The 20,961-nt window shown below is 47.3% G+C and overlaps 1 long non-coding RNA gene across 44 annotated transcripts in view; it reads right to left on the minus strand.

Moving 5' to 3' along the window:
- Window positions 1-20,961, minus strand: part of LOC102164818 (uncharacterized) — a 481,497-nt gene that overhangs the window by 10,830 nt on the left and 449,706 nt on the right. For 29 of the 44 annotated variants that reach the window (XR_014831575.1, XR_014831564.1, XR_014831562.1 and 26 more), the window contains 3 exons: window positions 15,726-15,844; window positions 9,357-9,464; window positions 7,124-7,264 (listed from right to left, as the gene is read on the minus strand). This is a non-coding gene — a long non-coding RNA (uncharacterized LOC102164818). Of the gene's footprint in view, window positions 1-351; window positions 679-5,861; window positions 6,252-7,123; window positions 7,265-9,356; window positions 9,465-9,557; window positions 10,104-11,738; window positions 11,869-15,725; window positions 15,845-20,961 lie in introns of those variants that run through there. The other 15 variants (XR_014831581.1, XR_002339640.2, XR_014831549.1 and 12 more) reach the window with 9 other exon arrangements.

A 20,961-nucleotide genomic window follows, 5' to 3' on the forward strand; every position in this document is an offset into this window, starting at 1 on the left:
AGCTAACTCATTTAATCCTCACAAGTTTAAGAAGTAGCTACCGTTACTGTATACAATGTACACATGAGGAGATTGCTGTAAACAGAAGCCTTAAGTAACTGGTTCAAGGTCAAAACTGGCAAATGAATAAGGCAGGGAGGGTGCAGAGTAAGCTTGTCTAGCCACTCTGGTCAATCCCACCCTCTATCATAGGAGTTAAAAAATGCGAATTATATTGCTGTACAGTTGCAGACGCAGTAAAACGACAAGGTGCCAGAATGGATGTTTGAGACAATATCTGTGTGAATCTGTGAATCGTTAGGGAATAAAGTCAAGCCAGTGATATGACCAAATAAAGTTAAGAGTGCCTACTGTATACCAGGTGTTCTTCTGAGGGCTTGGCATAGTAATTGCACATTAATTCTGAGAACCATCATGCGTGGTTCATGGTGAATTCTGTCCACATGCATGTTTGAGGTTCCCAGTCTCAGATTGGGCTTGAAAACCACTTTTCCTTAGAGCTGGGAAGAAAAGTGACTGTGGCTGGGCCAAACCAAAGAGCAAACAGGATGTGCAAAGATTCGGAAGGGCAACTTCGTCATGGCCAAGTTTCCAGCCTTCTTTTCCACTGGTCCAGAAAAATATATGCGCAGAGCAAGGCGATCTCCAGGCTGAGAACCTGGAGGTGTCAGTCAGGGGCTGGCAGGAAACAGATGGCATGCTCAAATTAGGCAATTGGAGGAGAGGTTAATAAAGGAGCTATTTACAAAGGTGTGGGGGGAACTACAAAGATAGCGCAGTTCCCCCAGGCTGGTAGCTGAATGCTGTCACCTCCCCAGGCCTGAAGGCAGAGAGGACAAAGTGGTGAACTGAACCCTGAGACAGAGTACTGAGGGGGAGATTTCCAGCTGCCAAAGGAGCTGTGGCCTTTGCTAGAGGGGCTCAGCCAACCCACAAAGCTCAGCGAGGTGGAGACAGGGGAATAAGCCTCACTTTCCTCTCCCTTTCCTGCCTCCTGTTCAGCATCCCCATTGTTTGAGCCCAACCAGGAACTAGAGGGTAAGGGGCTTCATTGATTCCATCCAAGATCAGCCTCCCTGGACACAGAGAAGGGTCAAGGGGGATGGAGTGAGGGTCTGGATAGGCGCAGGGAAGATTTCTGGAACACTGGTTCTCAGCTGGAACCACAGAGAGGCGGTCGCCCCCCTAGAACTGGAGATTCAGAAGCAAAGAGAAGTTTAGGATCTTAGTGATGGTGGCCTGGTCCTGGGATTGTGGCTTTGGGTGGCTGGTACACGGCTAGACTCAGGAGGGCCAAACTGGGCACCTGACATCAGCTTCAGTCGCTCCACACTTTGGATGGAGTCTCTTAAGCAACTCAAATTAAGTTGACTATTGAATCCCATTTTTTCTCTGTGGCTTTATGCTCTTAAAAGCCAGAAACAGTCACAGAGGACTTTGTAAGCTTATAGTCTCTGACTATAAACCCACTCATGTCCTTCAAACCTGGCATAAATTTCACTTCTGTGCTGTCTCTCCTGATGTTTGTATGCGTGTGTCCTACTGTTTAAAATACAGACCCCACAATGGCATGTTTTATTCATCTCCGTATGCCCAGTACCTGACATGAGACTGACATACTATGGGATTCCCCCCAAAATTCGTTAAATCTTTATGTCCCTGGAGTCCTCAGCAGACTCCAATTTAACTGGCATTTATTAAGCCCCTACCACTTTCTAAGTGCTGCAGCAGGTCATTTTCCTATCAGTTCTCTAATTTAAAAGTCCCGACAGCCCCAGTTATTATCCCTGCTTTTTTATTTATTTATTTATTTATTTATTTATTTATTTACAAGTGAGGAAACTGAGGCTCAGGGAGATGAAAGAGGCAGCACCTGGATTTGAGCAGAGTTCTACTTCCCTGGCTTAATGCTCTTTCCTTTCCTGCTCAGAAGGTGTCCCTTGATTGGTCATTGAACAGTAACTCATGCATATGCATGAGCTGACTGCATGAATGAGCTCAGCGGAGCCTCTCTGTGTGTATGTGCTTTGTGAAGCTCTGAACATCACTGATGGTGCTGGCCTGTTCAGGGTACTCATCCCAGTTTGAGGGCTGCTACCAACTAAAGCACCCATGGATATCCTTCCCAACCCCCAGCCCCACCCCCACCCCCTTGTAATAGGACCATGAGACTGGGCTGGACAGACGATGCCTCCGAAAGCAACTCTAAATTGGATGCAGGAGCCTGGCTCTCTCATAATTGGCCTGATCCCATTGATTCAAAGCACACCAATTTCTGACAGTTTCCTCTGAGTACTGGAAACATGAAATTGTCAAGCGCCTACCCTTTAGTTGTTCTGCGAAGGGAGCTCACAAAATTCGAAATGGACAGTTAAAGGCACCTGTCTCAGAAGAGCCCCCAAAACACCCCCACTCACCAAAAAAAAAAAAAAAAAAAAAAACAGAACAAAAGTTAAAAAGCTGGTCCTTGTGATGCCTATTCCATATGCCCTGAACTTGCACATAGTTCTCTCAATCCTCAAAGCAGTCCTGATTATAGAAAAAAAAAAAAAATTACTGTTCGCTATATTTTATAGGTGATGGGCCTGAGGTTTTTCGGGTCGAGGGATGCGTGTCCAAAGTCACACAGGTAGGAAGTGGCAGAGTGGGGACTTAGGGCAGATCTGAATCTCTGGCTCTTGCCCGTGGATGAGATCAGCCCAATGGAGCTTTCTGCTGCTTCTAAACCTGCTGGCCTCAATTACAGGTAGTACTGCCGTGATTCCTGCTCATTACCTTCTGCCCTATTTTACTGAGGATTCAGGGCAGATTTGAATCTGCCCTAGAAAAACATCTGCCTGACCCCTCAGAGAGAGAGAAAGAGAGAGAGAGAGGGAGGAATGTGTTTCTAGGCTGTTCTATAGAACCTAAGGCATTTCCATGACAATGCCTTTAAGTGCCTTTTCCTGCACCCTTCTCACAGTCTGCCCTGTTGATTTCTGCCCTATCTCTCCTTCTAGGCAGAGTGCTCTTCAAGGGCAGCCCCTGCCCCTGCTCCTTCTATCTCCTCTCTCTCCCAAAGTCTCAGGGTCCATCAACATTCACTGAGCACTGGTTGCACACCTCGTTCCAAGTCAGATCCTTTCACAGCCGCGACCAGCTTTTCTGTTTGTGGCAACCCATGTGGAATGGATTGTATGATGAACCCATTTTACAGATGAGGATATTGAGGCTGGGAGCGGGGAAAGAACTTGCCCAACGCCACAGACTTAGTCAAGGGCAGGTTTGGGAGTTTAGCAGGGCTATGGGGCCCCACTATGGGTGATCTTTTTGCAATACCGAAGCTGCAGCTGCTGGGCACGTCCTCTGTAAAGGTCATTGGTTGAACAACAAAGGAAAGAGGCAAGAGAAGAAGAGGAGGGATACTGAAAACAGTTGAAGACAGCAAAATAAAGAGAAACAGTAGAATATTTATTTATTTGCTTTTGGGGGCCACACCCACAGCATTTAGAGGTTCCCAAGCTAGGGGTCAAATTGGAGCTACAGCTGCCAGCCTACAGCAAAGCCACAGCAACGCCAGATCTGAGCCACGTCTGCGACCTACACCACAGCTCATGGCAACGCTGGATCCTTAACCCACTGAGCAAGGCCAGGGATTGAACCTGAAACCTCATGGTTCCTAGTCGGATTCATTTCCACTGCACCACAACAGGAACTCCACAATAGAACATTTGGAAGCAGTAAAGTTGATGGAAGGTTAGAGAAATGGGTCTAGGGTTTAGCTTCCTTTCTTCTGAGGCCATGAAAAGATAGGCACACCCTCAAGATCAGAGAAAGGAAAACATGGAAGCAACAGGAATTCGAGCTGGAGTTTCACTGAGCTTCCTCTGTGGGGATGGACACACTCAGAAGGTCCACTCCACTGGATGTGCTTCATAGCTCTGAATCCAAACAAGAAGATTCTTTTCAAGGAATTCGAGCTATTTATAGATAGAATATACATATATGTAGCCATGCAGTGAAGTTAGAGGTCTCTGCCCTTGGACTTAAATGACCAAGGGTCAAATTCCAGGTCTGTCCTTTCCTAGCTGTCTAGCCCGTGATAAAACCTCTTACGTCTCACAACCTCAGTTTCTCTTCTGTAAAACAGGCTTGACAAGGAGTTCCCACTGTGGCACGGAGGGTTAAGAATCCGGCATAGATTGCACCTGTGGCTCGGATTCCATCCCTGGCCTGGGGACTTTCATACTGTGGGTGTGGCCAAAACAATTTTTTTTTTTAAAAGGCACTACAAGATTCCCAATTTCATAGGGGGCTAGTAAATCAAATGAGGCAAAGTAGTGAATATAAGCCCCAAATGGAAGCTTAGTTAAAAGTTTTCCACATTGTTCTACCTAATGGATTCATTTTAAATGAAGAAAGACAGAGTAGCCCCCTCTGATATGAGTTCCAGCTCCCCACTTGGGTTGGCACATGGAGATAGTTCAGAGCAACAGAGGTTTCCAGAGACTCTGGAGCCAGACTGTTGGGGTCTAAACCTGGCTTTGCCCTTTGCAAGCCGGGTGACCTTACTTAACCTCCGTTTGCCTCAGTTTTTTTTACCTGTAAAATGGGAGTAACGAGAGCACTTCCTTCTTAGAGTCCTTAAGAAGCATGGGGCTCCTGGGAACCCTGCCTGGCACATAGCCAGTGTTCAGAAAATGTCAGTTATTACAGTATTGTCATTATTATTATAACGTGCTGAGTGCTTTTCTTATGGCTGCATTTCAACTGTTTCACTGCCCCCGCCCCTGCTTCCCCCATAATCCAGCTGTGGGGCTGAAGGACCAGGTTCTGCAGGGCAGAAAGGCACTACTTAAGCGAGGAGAGAGCCTCGTCATCTTTCAGTGATGTCAGGAGGGCGCCTTATCAATAATTGAACAGTTTTTCCAGGAACCCAATCTAGAGAGTGCAGTGCCCTGGCTGCAGTAGGGCCAGGCTGGCTGAGGCTCCCAGAAGGCTCCAGGCACAGTGGGGACTGTTATCTGCTTGCTCCGTGGGCGGTGGGGTCTGGTTGCTGCTGCTGGAAGGACTCCTGCTGCGGGTGGGACTTGAGACTCAAGCCTCCCAGCAGGGCACTTGATCTTCCACCAGCCCCGCCCTCGCAGTCCTGTTCTAACAGCCCCAAAATAGAAGGTCTACTCTGCACCTGGCGTGCTTGAGCCCAGAGCCTGGAAGTCATTCTGAACACCTCCCCCTCCCTTGCGGCTCACTTTCAAGCCATCCGTGGGTCCTGATAATTTTGTTTTTAGGCGTGACCCAAATCTGCCCCCTTCTTCCATTTTTGTTACCATCACCCTAGTCCAGACATGCTGGGGCCCCCACAGCAGCATCTCACTGGCTTCCTTGATCCCCCGCCCCAACACCCTCAGCCCCCACTTCCCCCACCCCTGCCCGGGGCACACACACAGTAGCAGAGGCTAAGAGTGATTTTTCTAAAATGCAAATCATCTGGTCGTGTCACTTCCATGCCTAAAAGCTTCAGTGTCTCTGTGTTGCTCAGAGGAAACTATTCAGCCCCTCCCCTCCATGCGTCCTCAAGGCCTCTGGCTTCACCCCCAGCCCTTCTCGTCTTCATTCACGACCTTCCAGCTACACCACCCTTGTATCAATGCCTGTCACAGTGCCTTCACACCTCCAGGTCCTCCCCTGTCCTGTTCTCTCTTCCCTGTCTGCCTCCTACTTGTCATGCAGTTCTCAGATAACGTCACCTCCTCAGAGAAGCCCTCCCTGACCTCCAGCCTACGGCAATGACCCCTTTCACCCCTTCCTCCCTCCACTGCCCCTGCATATCTCCTCTGTGAGACTCCCGCCACCATGCCTGTGTCAACTTATCAGCTTCCTTATTTATTATTATTTTTTAATAGTTATTTCCCCAATACGATTTTTTCCCTACTGTACAGCATGGTGACCCAGTTACACATACATGTACACATTCTATTTTCGCACATTATCATGCTCCATCATAAGTGACCAGACATAGTTCCCGGTGCTACACAGAAGGATCTCCTTCCTCATCCATTCCAAAGGCAATAGTGTGTATCTATTAACTCCAAGCTCCCCGACCACCCTGCTCCCTCCCCCTCGGCAACCACAAGTCTATTCTGCAAGTCCATGAAGCAGCTTCCTTATTTAGTGTCTCTCTCCTCCACTGGAAGGTGAGCCCAAGAAACACAGATCCTGTCTGTCTTGCTCACAGCTGCATCCTCAGGACCTCCAGTAGCTCCTGATGCCTGGCAGGTGGGCAGCAAATATTTATTACACAAATGCATGGAAACTAGGAGGTTGGGTAGTGTTGTGGGGCGAGTGCTGATCTCGGAGTCTAGAGCTCTGAGTTTGAGTCCCAGCTCTGGGACCCGCTCCCTGTGTGTGATTAAGCCCGTCTTTGTGCCTCTCTGAAGCTATAGTAAAGTCAGGAGACCTGGTGTCTGGCCCAGGCTCCGCCACTTGCAGTCTGTGTGATTGGACAGCTCCCCTGATCTCTTTGAGCCTCCTCTTCTTCATCTGTCAAAGGGGGACTGTACGGTCTACCTCACGGGAGACTGGTCAAGATTCCTTGCACCAGTGTGTGTGGAATCTGTGCATGTAGACAGAGCCTGGTACATTCTGGGGGTGATGGGAGGGGAGCCCAGGGGCTGTCAAATCCTCCAGGCATTCTGCACCAAGTGGAGCAGGCAGATCCCGTGTTCATGTCATAGAAGCCACAGCCAGAAGGGTAAAAAGCAAACAATCAGCCCAAAGCCTATTGGAAGGCACCCACTTCAAAGGAGCCAAGCCAGAGCACCAACCCTAGAGTGTATGCTTCCTTCTTTAGGGAAGAAAAGCTCCCTCTGACTTCACCGAGTTTCCCTTTGGGAATGGGCTGCCAGGGAGCTCCGAGGGACCTTGAGTCCTCACCACAGGCTTCTCTCCTGCAGTGCGAGTATCCATTGTGCAAAATGGCCATAACCTGATAGATAATTTAATGGTATACAATTGGCTTTTCGGGGGCCCCTGAGGGAACCGCAAGGGTGAGAGGTGAATGGCTTTGAAGTTCTAACATTTGCTTACAGAGACTTCGTCATAACACTGGCTGGAGAAGACGATGAAGAGGATAAAAAAATACCTGAGATGCTTGGCCCCGATGTCAGGGCTGCTGGCTGTAAGCGGGGTAGCACGTGATCCAACACCACGGGAGTTGCTGACATTTAGGTTTTACGGCAGCTGTGAACTCCCAGCTACAGAAACACTTTTACTGCGGGGACTCCTGGAGGAAAAATTATTTTTGTTATTATGACTCTAAAGCTCCCTAGCCCAAATCCCCTTATTTTTTTCTGCCATCGAAACAATGTATTTTATAACCATGACCCAGAACTTGGGGTTGCGCTGCCATTAAAGCCAGAAATGGGCCAGCAATGCTCAGCAAAACTATTTTCACCTGCTTGCCAGAGTATTGTTTATGCTTTTGTTTTTGTTTTTTTTCATCTTTGGAAAAACATTAACGTGAGTAAGGCACTTAGCTCAGCACCTGGTATATAGGAAGCGCTCTGTAAACATTAGCTGTTATTGTTCCTACTCTTATTTTATCAACAGTGGTGTATCTGAACACCCTTTGTAGTAAACTATCTCAGATCCCTTTGGGGGAATGAAGTCAATGATAAAGAAATTCTAGGAGTGTAGGGTATGTTCTAAGCGTCTGGATGGAGTGAATTTATTTCCAGTGCCCTGTGACTCTATATCTGTCAGATAATGCCTGGCTGTCTCCTAAAGTGACCTAGATAAGATGCCCCAGATTGGATGCGAGGGGGAAACTTGTGTAAACTAGGCACAACCAGGCACCTCTGAATAATCTCATCACATTTAGACCTCATGGAGACCTTGAGAGGTGAGCCTTATTTTCCCTAACTGAATAGAGAAACCGGGTCTCAGTACCAGTCAGTAACTCCAGAGGAATGGAGCTAGAACGTGGTCAGGCTGGATTTGAACCCAGATCTTTATGACTCTAAGGATTGCAACCCTCTACTCTCTGGAATTGGTTCTTAGGCTTCGGCCACTTCCTTAGGAGCCTGCAGCAAGTTGGAGCTTGCAAAGTTTGCATTCGTTTAAAAAGTGGCTTCCCAAGTTGCGATTTGTTTTTTTAGTGTTCATTCCCCACATTGCAGGCTGCCCTGCTCCAGACCTCCGACTTCTCTTAGTTGGTCAAACCTCTCATCTGTAATCCAACCCACGATCCTAGCAGAATCCAGTCAAAATAAGTTATCTGTTGTCAGGGCTGCTTAAATATTTCATGGTGGCCTGGATCGGGGTAGAGGGCAGATCTCTCTGCCCTGGGGACCAGTGAGCAGCTGATAGATCAGCTGCAGGCACCAGATGTCCAGGAGCTAGGGAGATGGCCCATTAGACAAGGCAAGCAGACGGAGGATGCTTCAGGTTAAGCATCTTTTTTTTTTTTTCTTTTACTTTTTACAGCCGCACCTGAACCATAAGGAAGTTGCCAGGCTAGAGGCTGAATTGGAATTGCAGCTGCTAGCCTATGCCACAGCCACAGCAATGCCGGATCTGAGCTGCATCTGTGGCCTACGCCGCAGCTTGCCGCAATGCTGAATCCTCAACCCACTGAGCAAGGCCAGGGATCGGACCCACATCCTCATAGACACTATGTTGGATCCTTTTTTTTTTTTTTTTTTTTTTTGCTTTTTACAGTTGCACCCATTTTTTACTGGCACATGGAAGTTCCCAGGCTGGCAGTCAAATCGGAGCCACAGCTGCCAGCTCACACCACAGCCACAGCAACGCAGGATCCGAGCCACATCTGCGAACTTCACCAGAGCTCACGGCAACGCCAGATTCTTAACCCACTGAAGGAAGCCAGGGATCGAACCCTCAACCCCATGGCTCCTAGTCGGATTCATTTCTGCTGCGCCATGATAGGAACTCCCACATGTTGGGTTCTTAACCCACCGAGCCACAATGGGAATTCCAGGTTAAGCATCTTTTAAGGACAGGGATGCATGTTTATAAGAGGTCAAATTTTAAAATGCCTGATTTATATGGACTCCTAAACCTTGCCTTAGAGAAGATGCTTTGGTGTTTTTATAAGCATTATATCAGCCCTCACATGATCTTCTAAGAAATACACACATGCACACACGAGGCTGGCTGAGCATACCAATCTGCAGATGGGGAAATTGAGGCTGGCAGAATTTAAATGACATGTTCTAGGTTATTGGGAGGTAATGGCAACTCAGGGATCTGACCCCCGTTTTCTGTCTCCATCTAAGAGAAGTAACAGGTATTGAAAAGATCTTGGAATCTGGAGAGAGAGGAAACTAAGGTTCTCTCCCATGTCTTCCACTCACCGCCTACGGCCAGATCACTTTCCTGGTCTAGCTGCAATTTCAATCTTTGGAGGAATTCTTGGCCATTGCCAACATGAGCTTTCCCCTTCAGCAGGAGAGCAGGCAGACCTGAGGGATGAGAAAGCCATTCCAATCCTGTGCCCAGGACCTCAGCCTTGGGAACATAGGCATCAATCCTGGGCGGAGAAGGAAGCTGCTTACCTGTTGGTTGTCTGTTTTTTAAGGGTCCGAGTGCAAAGGGAGAATGCCAGTGATTAGGGGGAAATGCCAGGGAGGTTTAATCGACTGGAAGTTGCCTCTGTGACCCAGGGAGCCGGTGCTGCTAGAGAAACAAGGAATCCGAAGCCGAAAAGCGGGAGGGGAAAGGTTCCGGGAGGTGGTGTCTAGCAAGGTGCACTGGTTTAGTATGCCAGCTCCCCGCTTCTCATTCTCTTGGAAATGATTTCTTGAGTGCCTACGGCATGCCAGGCACAGGGCTAGGTCCTGGGAAGTGAGATGAGGCGCGCTCAAGGGGCCTGCATTCCAGCGTTGGGGGGGAGGGTGTTGTACCATTAGATGAGAGGTTTAATGATCCCAAGGGTTCTACAGGAAACAGAACAGGACAAGATGGAGGGACTGGCAGGAGGCATGTCCTACAGGGAGGTGACGAGGAGCGATCTCAGAGGTGGACCTGAAGGATGACGTGGACCCAGCCAGAGGGGAGACGTTCACGCAAGAGGAGAAGCCTTGAGGCAGCGCATATAACAGCTGAAAGTAACAGAAAAGCCAACTCCAGATGGCTTGAATGATAAGGAAGTTTCTGACTTCCCTGACTAGGAGTTCTCAAGCACAAGGGTGAAAAGTTGGGGACAGAGGAGTGCTCAACTCTGTCATTAGAATGTGGGGTCTTCCAGGTGTCACTGCTCTGCCAGGCCCAGCATCCTGAGGCTGGATCCCCTTTATGGTCCCTGGATGGCTGCCTGTAGTTGCAGGCATATTTGGACCTGTGTTCAGAGGAAAGAAGAAAATGTCTCTTGTTTTTCTTTGGTTTTGTTTTGGTCTTTTTAGGGCTGCACCTGTGACATATGGAAGTTCCTAGGATAGGTAGGGGTTGAATTGGAGTTGTAGCTGCCAGCCTATGTCACAGCCACAGCAACACTGGATCTGAGCTGCATCTGTGACCCACACTACAGCTGAAGGCAATGCCAGATCCTTAACCCACTGAGCATGGCCAGCCCTATGAATGAATACTAGTCGGGTTCTTAACCTGCTGAGCTACAACAGGAACTCCTCTTGTGTCGTTTATAAAAAGGGCGATTTTTCCAGAACTCAGCCCCCCTCCCCCAGCACACTTTTTCTTAAACTAGAGCTGGCTCACAAGCCTAACCCCCACTAGTCACAAATGAGAGAAATGACATTATCTGTGATTCGATTGGGCATCTAATTGCTAAGGGGTAGGATAACCCCTCCATCCCTGATGGGTGGATACTTCTATCCAAATCCGGATTCTGTTTGCAAGGAGGGAAGGGGAGAGAGTGTTAACAAGACAACCATCAGTACCCAGGATAAATATGCACAAGCTCGTGGGGAGGAGGTGGGAAGACAAGGCAAAAGGCACAAGAGGAAGGGGTCCTAGGAGGAGGGTCAGGGAGGAGGACAGGAGATTCCTGATTCACTCGTGAGCAGGTTGTTACTCATGCATGAGAAATGAAGGTGATGATATTTCATAAATAAAGGCACAACAATTATACAGCACACCATTACTGTGTGAACCACTAGAAAGAATAACCACTGTCAAACTATGACAAGGACATCATGTAAATTAATGCTCTGATTTCTCAGACGTTATGTAAATTAATGCTCTGATGTCTCAGACGTGAAAAAATATATATGAGTTTGAATCACTGAAACATGGTGGCAGCAACGTCTGGGTGGATGCAGAACTGGAATGTAAATCCAGGTCCCCTGTTTTTTCTTCCCAAGTTGTGGTTTGATTTCATTTCTGTGAGGGTTGTTACGGCCAGACCTTACAGGTAGGGTCAACACGGTGGACTCGTGCTGGGGTGGAAATTATAATGTGGCATAGAGTGAAAACAACCTAAGTTTGACTTCCTCTTGGGCCCCCCAGCTGTGATGGGACCTTGGACAAACCCCTGCCGTCCCTGGTCGTGTTTCCTCTGCTGCCTTTCCTGGCTGCTATGAGGATTTGCAGAAACCATGCAAAGAAGCCTTCTAGCCCAGCACGCAACATGCTTGCAGGTGCCCAATCGGTTCCCTTCCTTTCTCTCCTGCCACTGGGTGAATATTCAAACATCATTCCCCAGAGACAGAGCCTTTGCTCTCCACTCCCCTTCCAAACCCACTGGCCCTACTGTTGCATTTTGCCTTTTGAGTCCACAGTGCCTGGAAACGAACCTCACCTTGGACTCCTCTGGGTGGTGGCCAAATCAGCTCCGTCCAACTTACCACGTGCCACCAACGCACTCTCTATTTCAGTCAAGGTCCCAAGGGCTTCCATCTAAACCTCTTGAGGCTACAAGGTACCAAATGTTTTGAATTAATTGGCTTCTATTTTCCTTTCTGTACATGTGCCTCGGTGCCTTTTTAGGGCAAGATTGACTAGAGGAATCCTTCCTGAATTCTGGCAGCCCTGATTCAACTTGGAGTTAATTATCTCTAATATGCTGTACAATTCCCTTTGTACTTTTTATGACACTGAGCGGAGGCATAATTTACCCAAGTCTATCATTTGAGACTTTGTTTTTAACAAAAAGAAAGTTATTATGTGTGCGTATAAAAATATTCGCTCTGTCCATCATTGTCTATCAATGAGGTGTTTATAAAGGACACATCGCTCTGCCAGTCACTGTGCTGTGTCCCTTGTTACCAGGTTAACTGCTCATAAGCCTATCAGGTCAGTAGCCTTAACCCCAATTGGCAGAGGAAAAAACTAGGTTCCGAATGAAGAGGGAGGGCTGCCAGGAGTATGTTCTTTCATGATTCGATTTTCCATAACCTCCAGTAGCCCAGTTTCCTCCCTTTGTCCCCACGCCCTAGGGTTGGTCCCTGCTTCCCTCTGTTACCTCACCATCCCTGGTGTGTCCCCTAACCACGTGCTATGAGTGGCCTTTCCGCCGGGGCTCTGAGCAGCCCACTTGCGCAAGAGCACACAGTGGATAGAGAAGGGTTGACTGTGAGATTCCACATCTCCCTCTGCCTGCTGTCTGTGTCCCTCTGCCCCTGATCCTGAGAACTTATTATTATTATTATTTAGGCTGCACCTGCAGCATATGGAGGTTCCCAGGCTAGGAACCAGGGGTCCAATTGGCGCTGCAACTGCAGGCTTTAACCCTCAGAACGAGGATCCTTAGCCCAATGAGCGAGGCCAGGGATTGAATCCCCATTCTCATGGATACCGTTAGGGTTCTTAACCCATGGAGCCGCAACAGAAACTCCCAAGAACTTATTTCTCAGGCTTAGAAAAAAAGAGAGCCATGTTGCATCTTTGAATGTCTCTGTATTTTTGATAGGACATCCAAAAGGAGGCAGGAATCTGGTGAAAGTGCAGGTGTTTCCCATCCAAAATTCTATTCAAACGGAGCCAATTGACATCAGTCACATGGTTCCTTTTGACAGGCTCTTGTTCAGGCATAGATTTGAAGCTCCCTGTGGGGAGCTGTGTGGAGAGTCCCCGGGCTGCCCTAATGAAGTACACACAATGTGTGCTTAAGACAATGGAAAATTGTTCTCTCTCAGATCGGGAGGCCGGAAGTCCAAAGTCTTGGCGTCAGCAGGGCCACGCTCCCTCTGAGCCTCTGTGGGGACTCCTTCCTGCCTCTTCCCAGCTTCAGGTGATGGCTGGCCCTCTTTGGTGGCCCTTGGCTTGCAGTTGCATCCCTTGGCTTGCAGATCCCACATGTCTCTGTGTCTCCTCCTCAAGTAAGGCACCTGTCTTATTGGATTAAGGGTTCACCCTACTCCAGATGGCCCTCATCTTAACTAATTACATCTTCAACAGCCCTATGTCCAAATATGGTCACTTTCTAAGTTATTTGGGGTCTGGACTTCAACATATCTTTTTGAGTGACACTAACTGATAGCTGAGTTATCACTGAAGACTGGGGGTTGACTTGGCGGGGGTCTGACTGCCACTTGGAGATAGATTGAGCAAAAAAGATTCAGAAGAAGAAAAAGATCAGGGGCCATGATAAACTTTTAGTGGTAGCCCCCTGCCCCCACTCCCCATTTTTTATTTTATTTTTTATTTTTTTATTTTTTTTATTTTTTTTGTCTTTTTGTTGTTGTTGTTGTTGTTGCTATTTCTTGGGCTGCTCCCACGGCATATGGAGGTTCCCAGGCTAGGGGTCCAATCGGAGCTGCAGCCACCGGCCTACGCCAGAGCCCCAGCAACGCGGGATCCGAGCCGCGTCTGCAACCTACACCACAGCTCATGGCAACGCCGGATCGTTAACCCACTGAGCAAGGGCAGGGACCGAACCCGCAACCTCATGGTTCCTAGTCGGATTCGTTAACCACTGCGCCACGATGGGAACTCCCACTCCCCATTTTTTAAATGACCATAAGCGGTGTTTACTCATTAAACATTCCTGTTTCCTGCTTGGAGGAATATCCATTCCTGTTTCCATTTGGAGGCACAAGGATAAAGATGGTGGTGGAGACTCTGAGAGGTGGGCGATTAGGCAGATTTTTTTTTTTTTTTTTTTTTTTTTCTTTTTAGTGCCACACTTGCAGCACATGGAGGTTCCCAGGCTACGGGTCAAATTAGAGCCATAGCTGCTGACCTACACCACAGCTCACACAATGCTGGTCCTTCACCCACTGAGCAAGGCCAGGGATCGAACCTGCATCTTCATGAATGCTAGTCAGATTTGTTAACCGCTGAGCCACGATGGGAACCCCTAGACAGATTATTTTCATGAAACTAATAGGACCTCTGGATTCACATAGTGGGGGTGGAGAGTGGTGGGCGGGGACTGTGGGATGACGGTAGCGTTTTTTAAAAAAAATCCCCATTTCTTGTGTTTTGGAGTACCATTTATGGATCTGCGCCAGGGGGTGTTAATATGCAAAAGCAGGAGACTCAAAGGCCGAGGGGACAAAGGAAGCCTGGGGCAAGAGGGACTGGCTTTGGAGAAAGAAAGGATTTGAGAGGCATTCTGCAAAAACGCCAGCATCAGCACCTTCCCTGCCTCCCTCCCTCCCTCCTTCTTCCTGCTCTTCCACCCATTTTTCTTTCAGGCCTCCTCTCCGCTCCCACCTTATGATCTTGCCAAAACAAGGTTAGGTGTTGGGCTTCCTGGAAGTTACAAATCAAAGACCTGGCCAAGCAGAAGCAGGGGCCACTGAGGCGGGTGTGCGGTGAGCGGGCTGTGAGTGTGTATGATGCATTGTGTCCAGCGACACGGGAACATGGCCTAAGCTGTCTGCTGTCTCAACAGGCACTTAATAAACAAATGCAGAAGCATTCCAAGGGTATTATAAAAAAGGTACTCCCTTTTTATAACTTTATTTTCTGTTTAAACAGGCTAGAGTTCTGACTGCAGTAGGAACCCTGACCAATGGGAGCCACTGCCCTCGGGGAATGGAGGGTCTGGGAGGAAACTGAGTCCCGGGGAGAGAGAAGGGCCCTGGGAGTCCCACCTTGTGTGCTCTTCTCAAGACTTCTTGTTATAAGAAAACTAGGATTGACACTTTTTGTGTTTAACTGTGAACTGTATTAATGACCGTGTGCTCAGTAAGATAATAGGCCCAAGAAGAAATGCTTTTAACACTTGAATTTCCCTTAAATTCATTTTTTTTAATGATCAAGAATATAGTATGTCAGAAAAAATATCTAGATAGTGCCAAAGAGTAAACAGCAAAGCATGGATTTTTCCCTCCATCTCTAATTCCTGGTCCCCCAGAGGCAACCTCTATGATGGGCTTTCTTCTATGGCCAATCTTTATAAACTACAAAGTCAGTATCTTCCTTGCTGATAGTGTTCTAACTGTTCCAAATGAAAGAGCTCTAAAGTAACATGAAAGGGTTGTTTTTTTTTTTTAATAATGATTTTTACTTTTTCCGTTATAGCTGGTTTACAGTGTTCTGTCAATTTTCTACTATACAGAAAGGTGACCTAGTCACACATACTGGTTTTTTTGTTTTTTTTTTAATTTCCTTTCTCCCCCACATAAACTTGTTTCTCTGGAAACAGACTAGCTTTTCTTCTGCTAGGTTATACCACCTCCAAGTTAGCCAGCAAGGCTAGAGCGTGGCCAGTGACATCTGGAAAGACCTTGTGATGCAGTGGTGTTCCTCTCATCTGTAGGCAGAGTTATCCCCATTTTACTGATGAACAAGCTGAGATCCCAAAAGACTAAGCGACTTACCTAAGGTCATAGGAGAAACGAGGTCTGACCACAGGTCTGGAGGGCTCTCTCTTCGGTACATGGAGCTTCCTTCTCACTTATTCGAAGAAGACTGTTAAGCTACTTCATGGTCGGTGAGTCTCAAATAAAAAAATAAGTAAAATTCTGAATCAATTAATGGATCAATGCCCAACAAATATTTATTAAGCAGCTGTTAATGCATCTGACTCCATATAGATGATTGAGGAGGTTATGAAAGTAAGGGATAGTGGGTTCAGATGGCGGCGCACGCATTTTTTGCCTCTTCTCCCCTGAAGAGTCTATTTCAAACGCAGACTGGTCTGTGACTTGTGTTTGACTAATAATCGAATTCAGCAGAAGCGATGCTATGTAACTCATGAGGCTAGGCTTTGGGAGATTGGCAACTTTCACTTTCACACCTTTGAATTACTTCCCTTTAGAATCCAGCTGCCCCTGCCACTTGGAGAGGCCACATGGAGAGACCACATACAGAGCACACTGGTCTGGTTGACAGCCCCAGCTGAGCTCCCAGCCGACAGCCAGGACCAACAACCAACCGTGAGAGCAAACCATCCTGGCCTGGCTGAGTCTCTAGATGAAAGTAGCCCTTGCAGCCACCATATGGAGCAGAAGAACTGCTCCGCAGAGCCCAGCCAGCGCACAGCATCAGGAGAGATAACCTGTGGTTGTGTCTGTTTTCCACCACTGAGTTTGGGAACGGTTTGTTATGCAGCGTCAGATGACAGAGACATAAGGCACAGCCTTTGCCCTGTGAGAGCTTACAAACTTCCGATGATTTCATGTGTTGTTCTATACCCTTTTTACAAATTTATCTTCTATATATAAATATGCTGGAATTCGGATTGCAGTAGGTACCCTAACTGATGCAGCCACTGAAGACAATTTTGCTAAGAAGCGTCTGGATAAGTCCTCATTTTACCAAGACTCCTTTGGCTGTGATTCGGAGAATGCTTGGGAGAGAGGGAACACCAGGAGGCAGGGAGACCAGTTAGGAGGCCACTGAGAGGAGGATTATGTCAACCTGGCAGTGGGAGAGGGAAAATAAGTACTTTGGGAAAATACTGACGATAGGTATTGATGATAGACTTTATAGGTCTTGGTGACAGAGAGAGTAAGAGAGAGGTAGGGAATAGCGAGGATCTCCAGGTTTCGGACTCGATCAGTTGGATGGATGGAAGTTCCAGTTATAGAGATCGAAAACCCTGGAGACAGAAGGGGGAATATTATCTTCCTTCTCTCTTTCATGGGTGACAGTACTGAGCAGTTGCTGGCTTCGAATCTACCTCCAATCTGTCCTTCGACCTTGGGAGATCCGAAGCATGTCTGATCAGATCACATGGCTACTTAAGACCCTTCAAGGCATTTCCATTCTTTTAAGATGAATCTATGATCCTCAGTGACTTGCTCCTTAGTCCTCCAGCCTCCCTCCGAAACCTTGCAATTTCCAGGAACGGGCAGGTTCCACTGTGCCCCGGGCTTTTGCCTATTTCCAGACCTCTGCTCCCACAATTCATTTTGTCTGCATCATCCTTCTCCTCTTCTTCACTTGGCTGATTCTGTGGTCAAAATTCAGTCATCACCTCCTCCAGCAACTTTCTCATCTCAGAGTAGGTGTCAATCCCTCCAGATCCGAGAATACCCTCTATTTACTTCTGGAGCCGCCCCACTCAGATTCCATTGTAATGGCCTGTTTATGTGTCTGGCTCTCCCTCTGGACTGAGAATTCCCAGAGTATTCGTGTCCTCAGAGCTGGCTCAGAGCTGGGCTAGGGCTTTTCCCTTGCATGACCTCATTTCTTAGCTGTACTCTTATTGTCAGCATTTTTACTATTGTTGTTGCTTCTCCTTTTGAAACTGGGTGCTGCTGGGGTAACACTGTCCAAATGAATTTGTAAACATACTTAAGAAAAAACAGACAACAAACAACATTTCAGAATCGAAAAGCAAAATCAAAAAAGAGGCCCCAAGTTTATACACAACTTCCTGTGGTAATGATTTAAGCGAGAGAACAATTAGTCCCCGGGTAGTTTAACAACCCAAACAAGTCCCAGGGGACATATGGAGAGTCTAAGGAGTGTGAAATTGCACAGAAAGACTGCAGAGCTTCAGCAGAAAGCAGCTTCCAGAGCTAAGACAGCCTGGCTTGTCCCTACTTCCTCGATCCCAGACCCCTTGCCTGAACTGCTTGCAGGGTGGGGCTCCGTATTGACACCAAACACTCAGGGGGCAACGCCCCAGGCCCCATCCTAGGGCTGTGTCTTGGGCTGCAGAGCGGTGCCTGCAGAGAAGTTCGACAGAGCCCAGTACTGTTGGTCCCACAGAAAAAAGATTCCCCCCCAAAAGCTCCCACTGTCCCATCCCTGACCTTCCTCCAGGACCCTTAGTGACAGATTTGGGAGATTAGAGTTGGGCACAGATGCCATGAGATCCCATCGTTAGCACTGCAGGCACTGTAACCACAGGGCAGGGCTGGAAAGAGGAGGCTGCAAAATGCCAGCTGGGACAAGGCCAGTGACACAGAGGTGAACCGTGCAGGGGTGAGGCAGTAGAGAATGGTGGGGTGTGAGGCTAATTAGGGTGCCCTGCTCCATCTAAATGTATTAACTACAACTCAGCTGCTACTGATTTTTGCCATAAGGGAAAACTGGGTCAAGGATGCCAGATCTTTTCAAGTTTCTTCAGCTGTACCCAGAAATTGGAATTTTAATGTGAAATCTCCCAATTTTAAATATTGAACATATATCTGCAAAATTTTAAAAACCTTTTGCCAAGCAAAGCACAGGCCCACAGGTGTCCAGTGGGTGGCCTCTTTTCTATGGACAGCATATGATCAAGCTTTAATCCATATTCGAATGTGTGCTACTGCAGAAGCCTTCCCAGTTCTGGGTTATTGATAAATCCACAGGTAGAAAGAAGCAGTGGAAAGATTTGGGGAGTCAGGAAAAAAAATGATCTTGAATCTCAGCTCCAGGTAGATGGTTTTCACTGAGCTTTACTTTTCACATCTGTAAAATGGGGATAATGGTTGGTTGGTTGCCCGCCAGCTGCTATCCCCTACCCCTACCCCTGATTGGTTCCTGCTAATAGGGAGCAATTTTGTTCAGGCATTGAGGGAGCAGCAGTGAGCTTACTGCACTTAATTGAGAGAGGACTATGCCTGTTGATGGAGAAACCTTATGTATCAAGCAAAGCTGATAGACCTTATTTTCTTTCATTCTGTCTTCATTTTCATCTGAAGACATCTGAAAAGGTCTATCATCCATACCCAGCCCAAGCTGATACAGGTCCTGTTTGAACTAACAGTGTGAAATACACCTGGAGCACTTCTCTCAAAAAAATCTTCATTATGTAAATGGAAAGGCCAGTGAAATTTCCACCATGTAACTTCCCATAGAACCTCTCGCTTCTGGCAGGTTTGAGAAACCTCCATGAAATGTTCGGTGTGGAACTGGCTTCTACCTTCAGGACACACTGTCAGTTCAAAACTTTGGTAAATTTTATCGATGGAGACGCAGCTCTGATTTTGCAGTGTCAAGACCTGTGATCATGAATTTTTCTGGAGAGCTTTTTTTTTTTTTTTTTTTTTTTTTGGTCTTTTGTCCTTTTTTAGGGCTGTGCCCACGGCATATGCAGGTTTCCAGGCTAGGGGTTGAATTGGAGCTGTAGCCACTGGCCTACTACATAGCCACAGAAACGCCAGATCTGAGCCGAGTCTGCGACCTATACCACAGCTCACGGCAACGCTGGATCCTTAACCCACTGAGCAAGGCCAAGGATCGAACCCTCAACCTCATGGTTCCTAGTCGGATTCGTTTCTGCTGTGCCACGACAGGAACTCCTAGAGCTCTTTTCAAAGGCCTCCCAAGGCGGTGATTTGGGGCTTCTCTCATTTACAGGTGATCCTCCTAGTCATACCCAGAAACCTGCATAACTATTTACCCTTCCCTCTCCTCACAGTGGAGTCTCTTCAAAGCTTCCCTCCTAGACCTGCCTCAGGGGCTCCCGGCTTGCTGTCGCCTTATGACCATGACCTTTCTTTTTTTCCTTTTCACTGATGGCTCCAGTCTTACTTCCTATGAATCCTTTTCCTAGGCCCAAGGCCTCCACACTTCCCGTGTTCAGGCTGTGCTGGTCTTTTCTGCCCAACCGAAAGGGCTCAAGGGGAGGTGGTGTGGCTCAGTAGAAACATCCTGGCAAAAGAGACCTGAAGACGTACCCCTGCCCCGCTCCCAGTCCAGCTCTGGTCCTCTCTCAGTGGAGCCCGCAGGTCAAGGAGCCAGCTTCTCTGACGCTAACATGCATATCCATCACCTGGGGATATTGCTAAAAGGCTGATTCTGTCTAGAGTGGGGCCTGAGATTCTGCAAGTGGTGTCAATTCAGCCAGTCCCCCGACCACACTTTGAGTAGCCAAGTCCTAGACCTGCACTGCCCAATAAGGCAGCCATTAGGGGCTGAATGACTTTCAAGCCCCTGCAGTGCGGCTGGACCTGGGATATGCTGCCAGGATTTCAAAGACTTAATACCAAAAAAAAAAAAAAAAAAAAAAAAAAAGATGCACAATTTTCTCATGAATAGTTTTTTTTGAAAGACTTGCTTACATGTTATAAAGATAGTATTTTGGATATATTAGGTTACATGTATTACAAAAATTAATTTGACCTGTCTCTTTTTACATGTGACCTAAGAGTCAATTTTAAATTCCATCACCTGCACAGTTGGCATTTGTAGCTCCTGTTACATCCTTCCTAGATAGAAATATAATGCCATTGGAAGTACAAAAGACCCAGAATAGCCAAAGACATCCTGAAAAAGAAAAATGGAGCTGGAGGAATCAGGCTCCTGGGCTTCAGACTACACTACAAAGCAACAGTTGTCAAAACTGCATGGTACTGGCACAAAGACAGACATAGATCAGTGGAACAGGATAGAAAGCCCAGAATTAAACCCATGCACTTACAGCCAACTAATCTATGACAAAGGAAGCAAGACTATACAATGGAGAAAGGACAGCTTGTTCAATAAGTGGTGCTGGGAAAACTGGACAGCCACAAGGAAAAGAATTAAATTAGAACACTCCCTAACACCATACACAAAAATAAACTCCAAATGGATTAAAGACCTAGATATAAGACCAGACACTATCAAACTCTTAGAGGAAAACATAGGCCAAACACTCTCTGACATAAACGACAGCAACATCTTCTCAGATCCACC

The sequence above is a fragment of the Sus scrofa genome, chromosome 16 (genome assembly GCF_054392235.1).
Source record: "Sus scrofa isolate SSC_HxYL_T2T_F1_AM1 chromosome 16, Sscrofa_HxYL_maternal_Yorkshire_Landrace_v2.0, whole genome shotgun sequence".
Lineage (NCBI taxonomy): Eukaryota > Metazoa > Chordata > Mammalia > Artiodactyla > Suidae > Sus > Sus scrofa.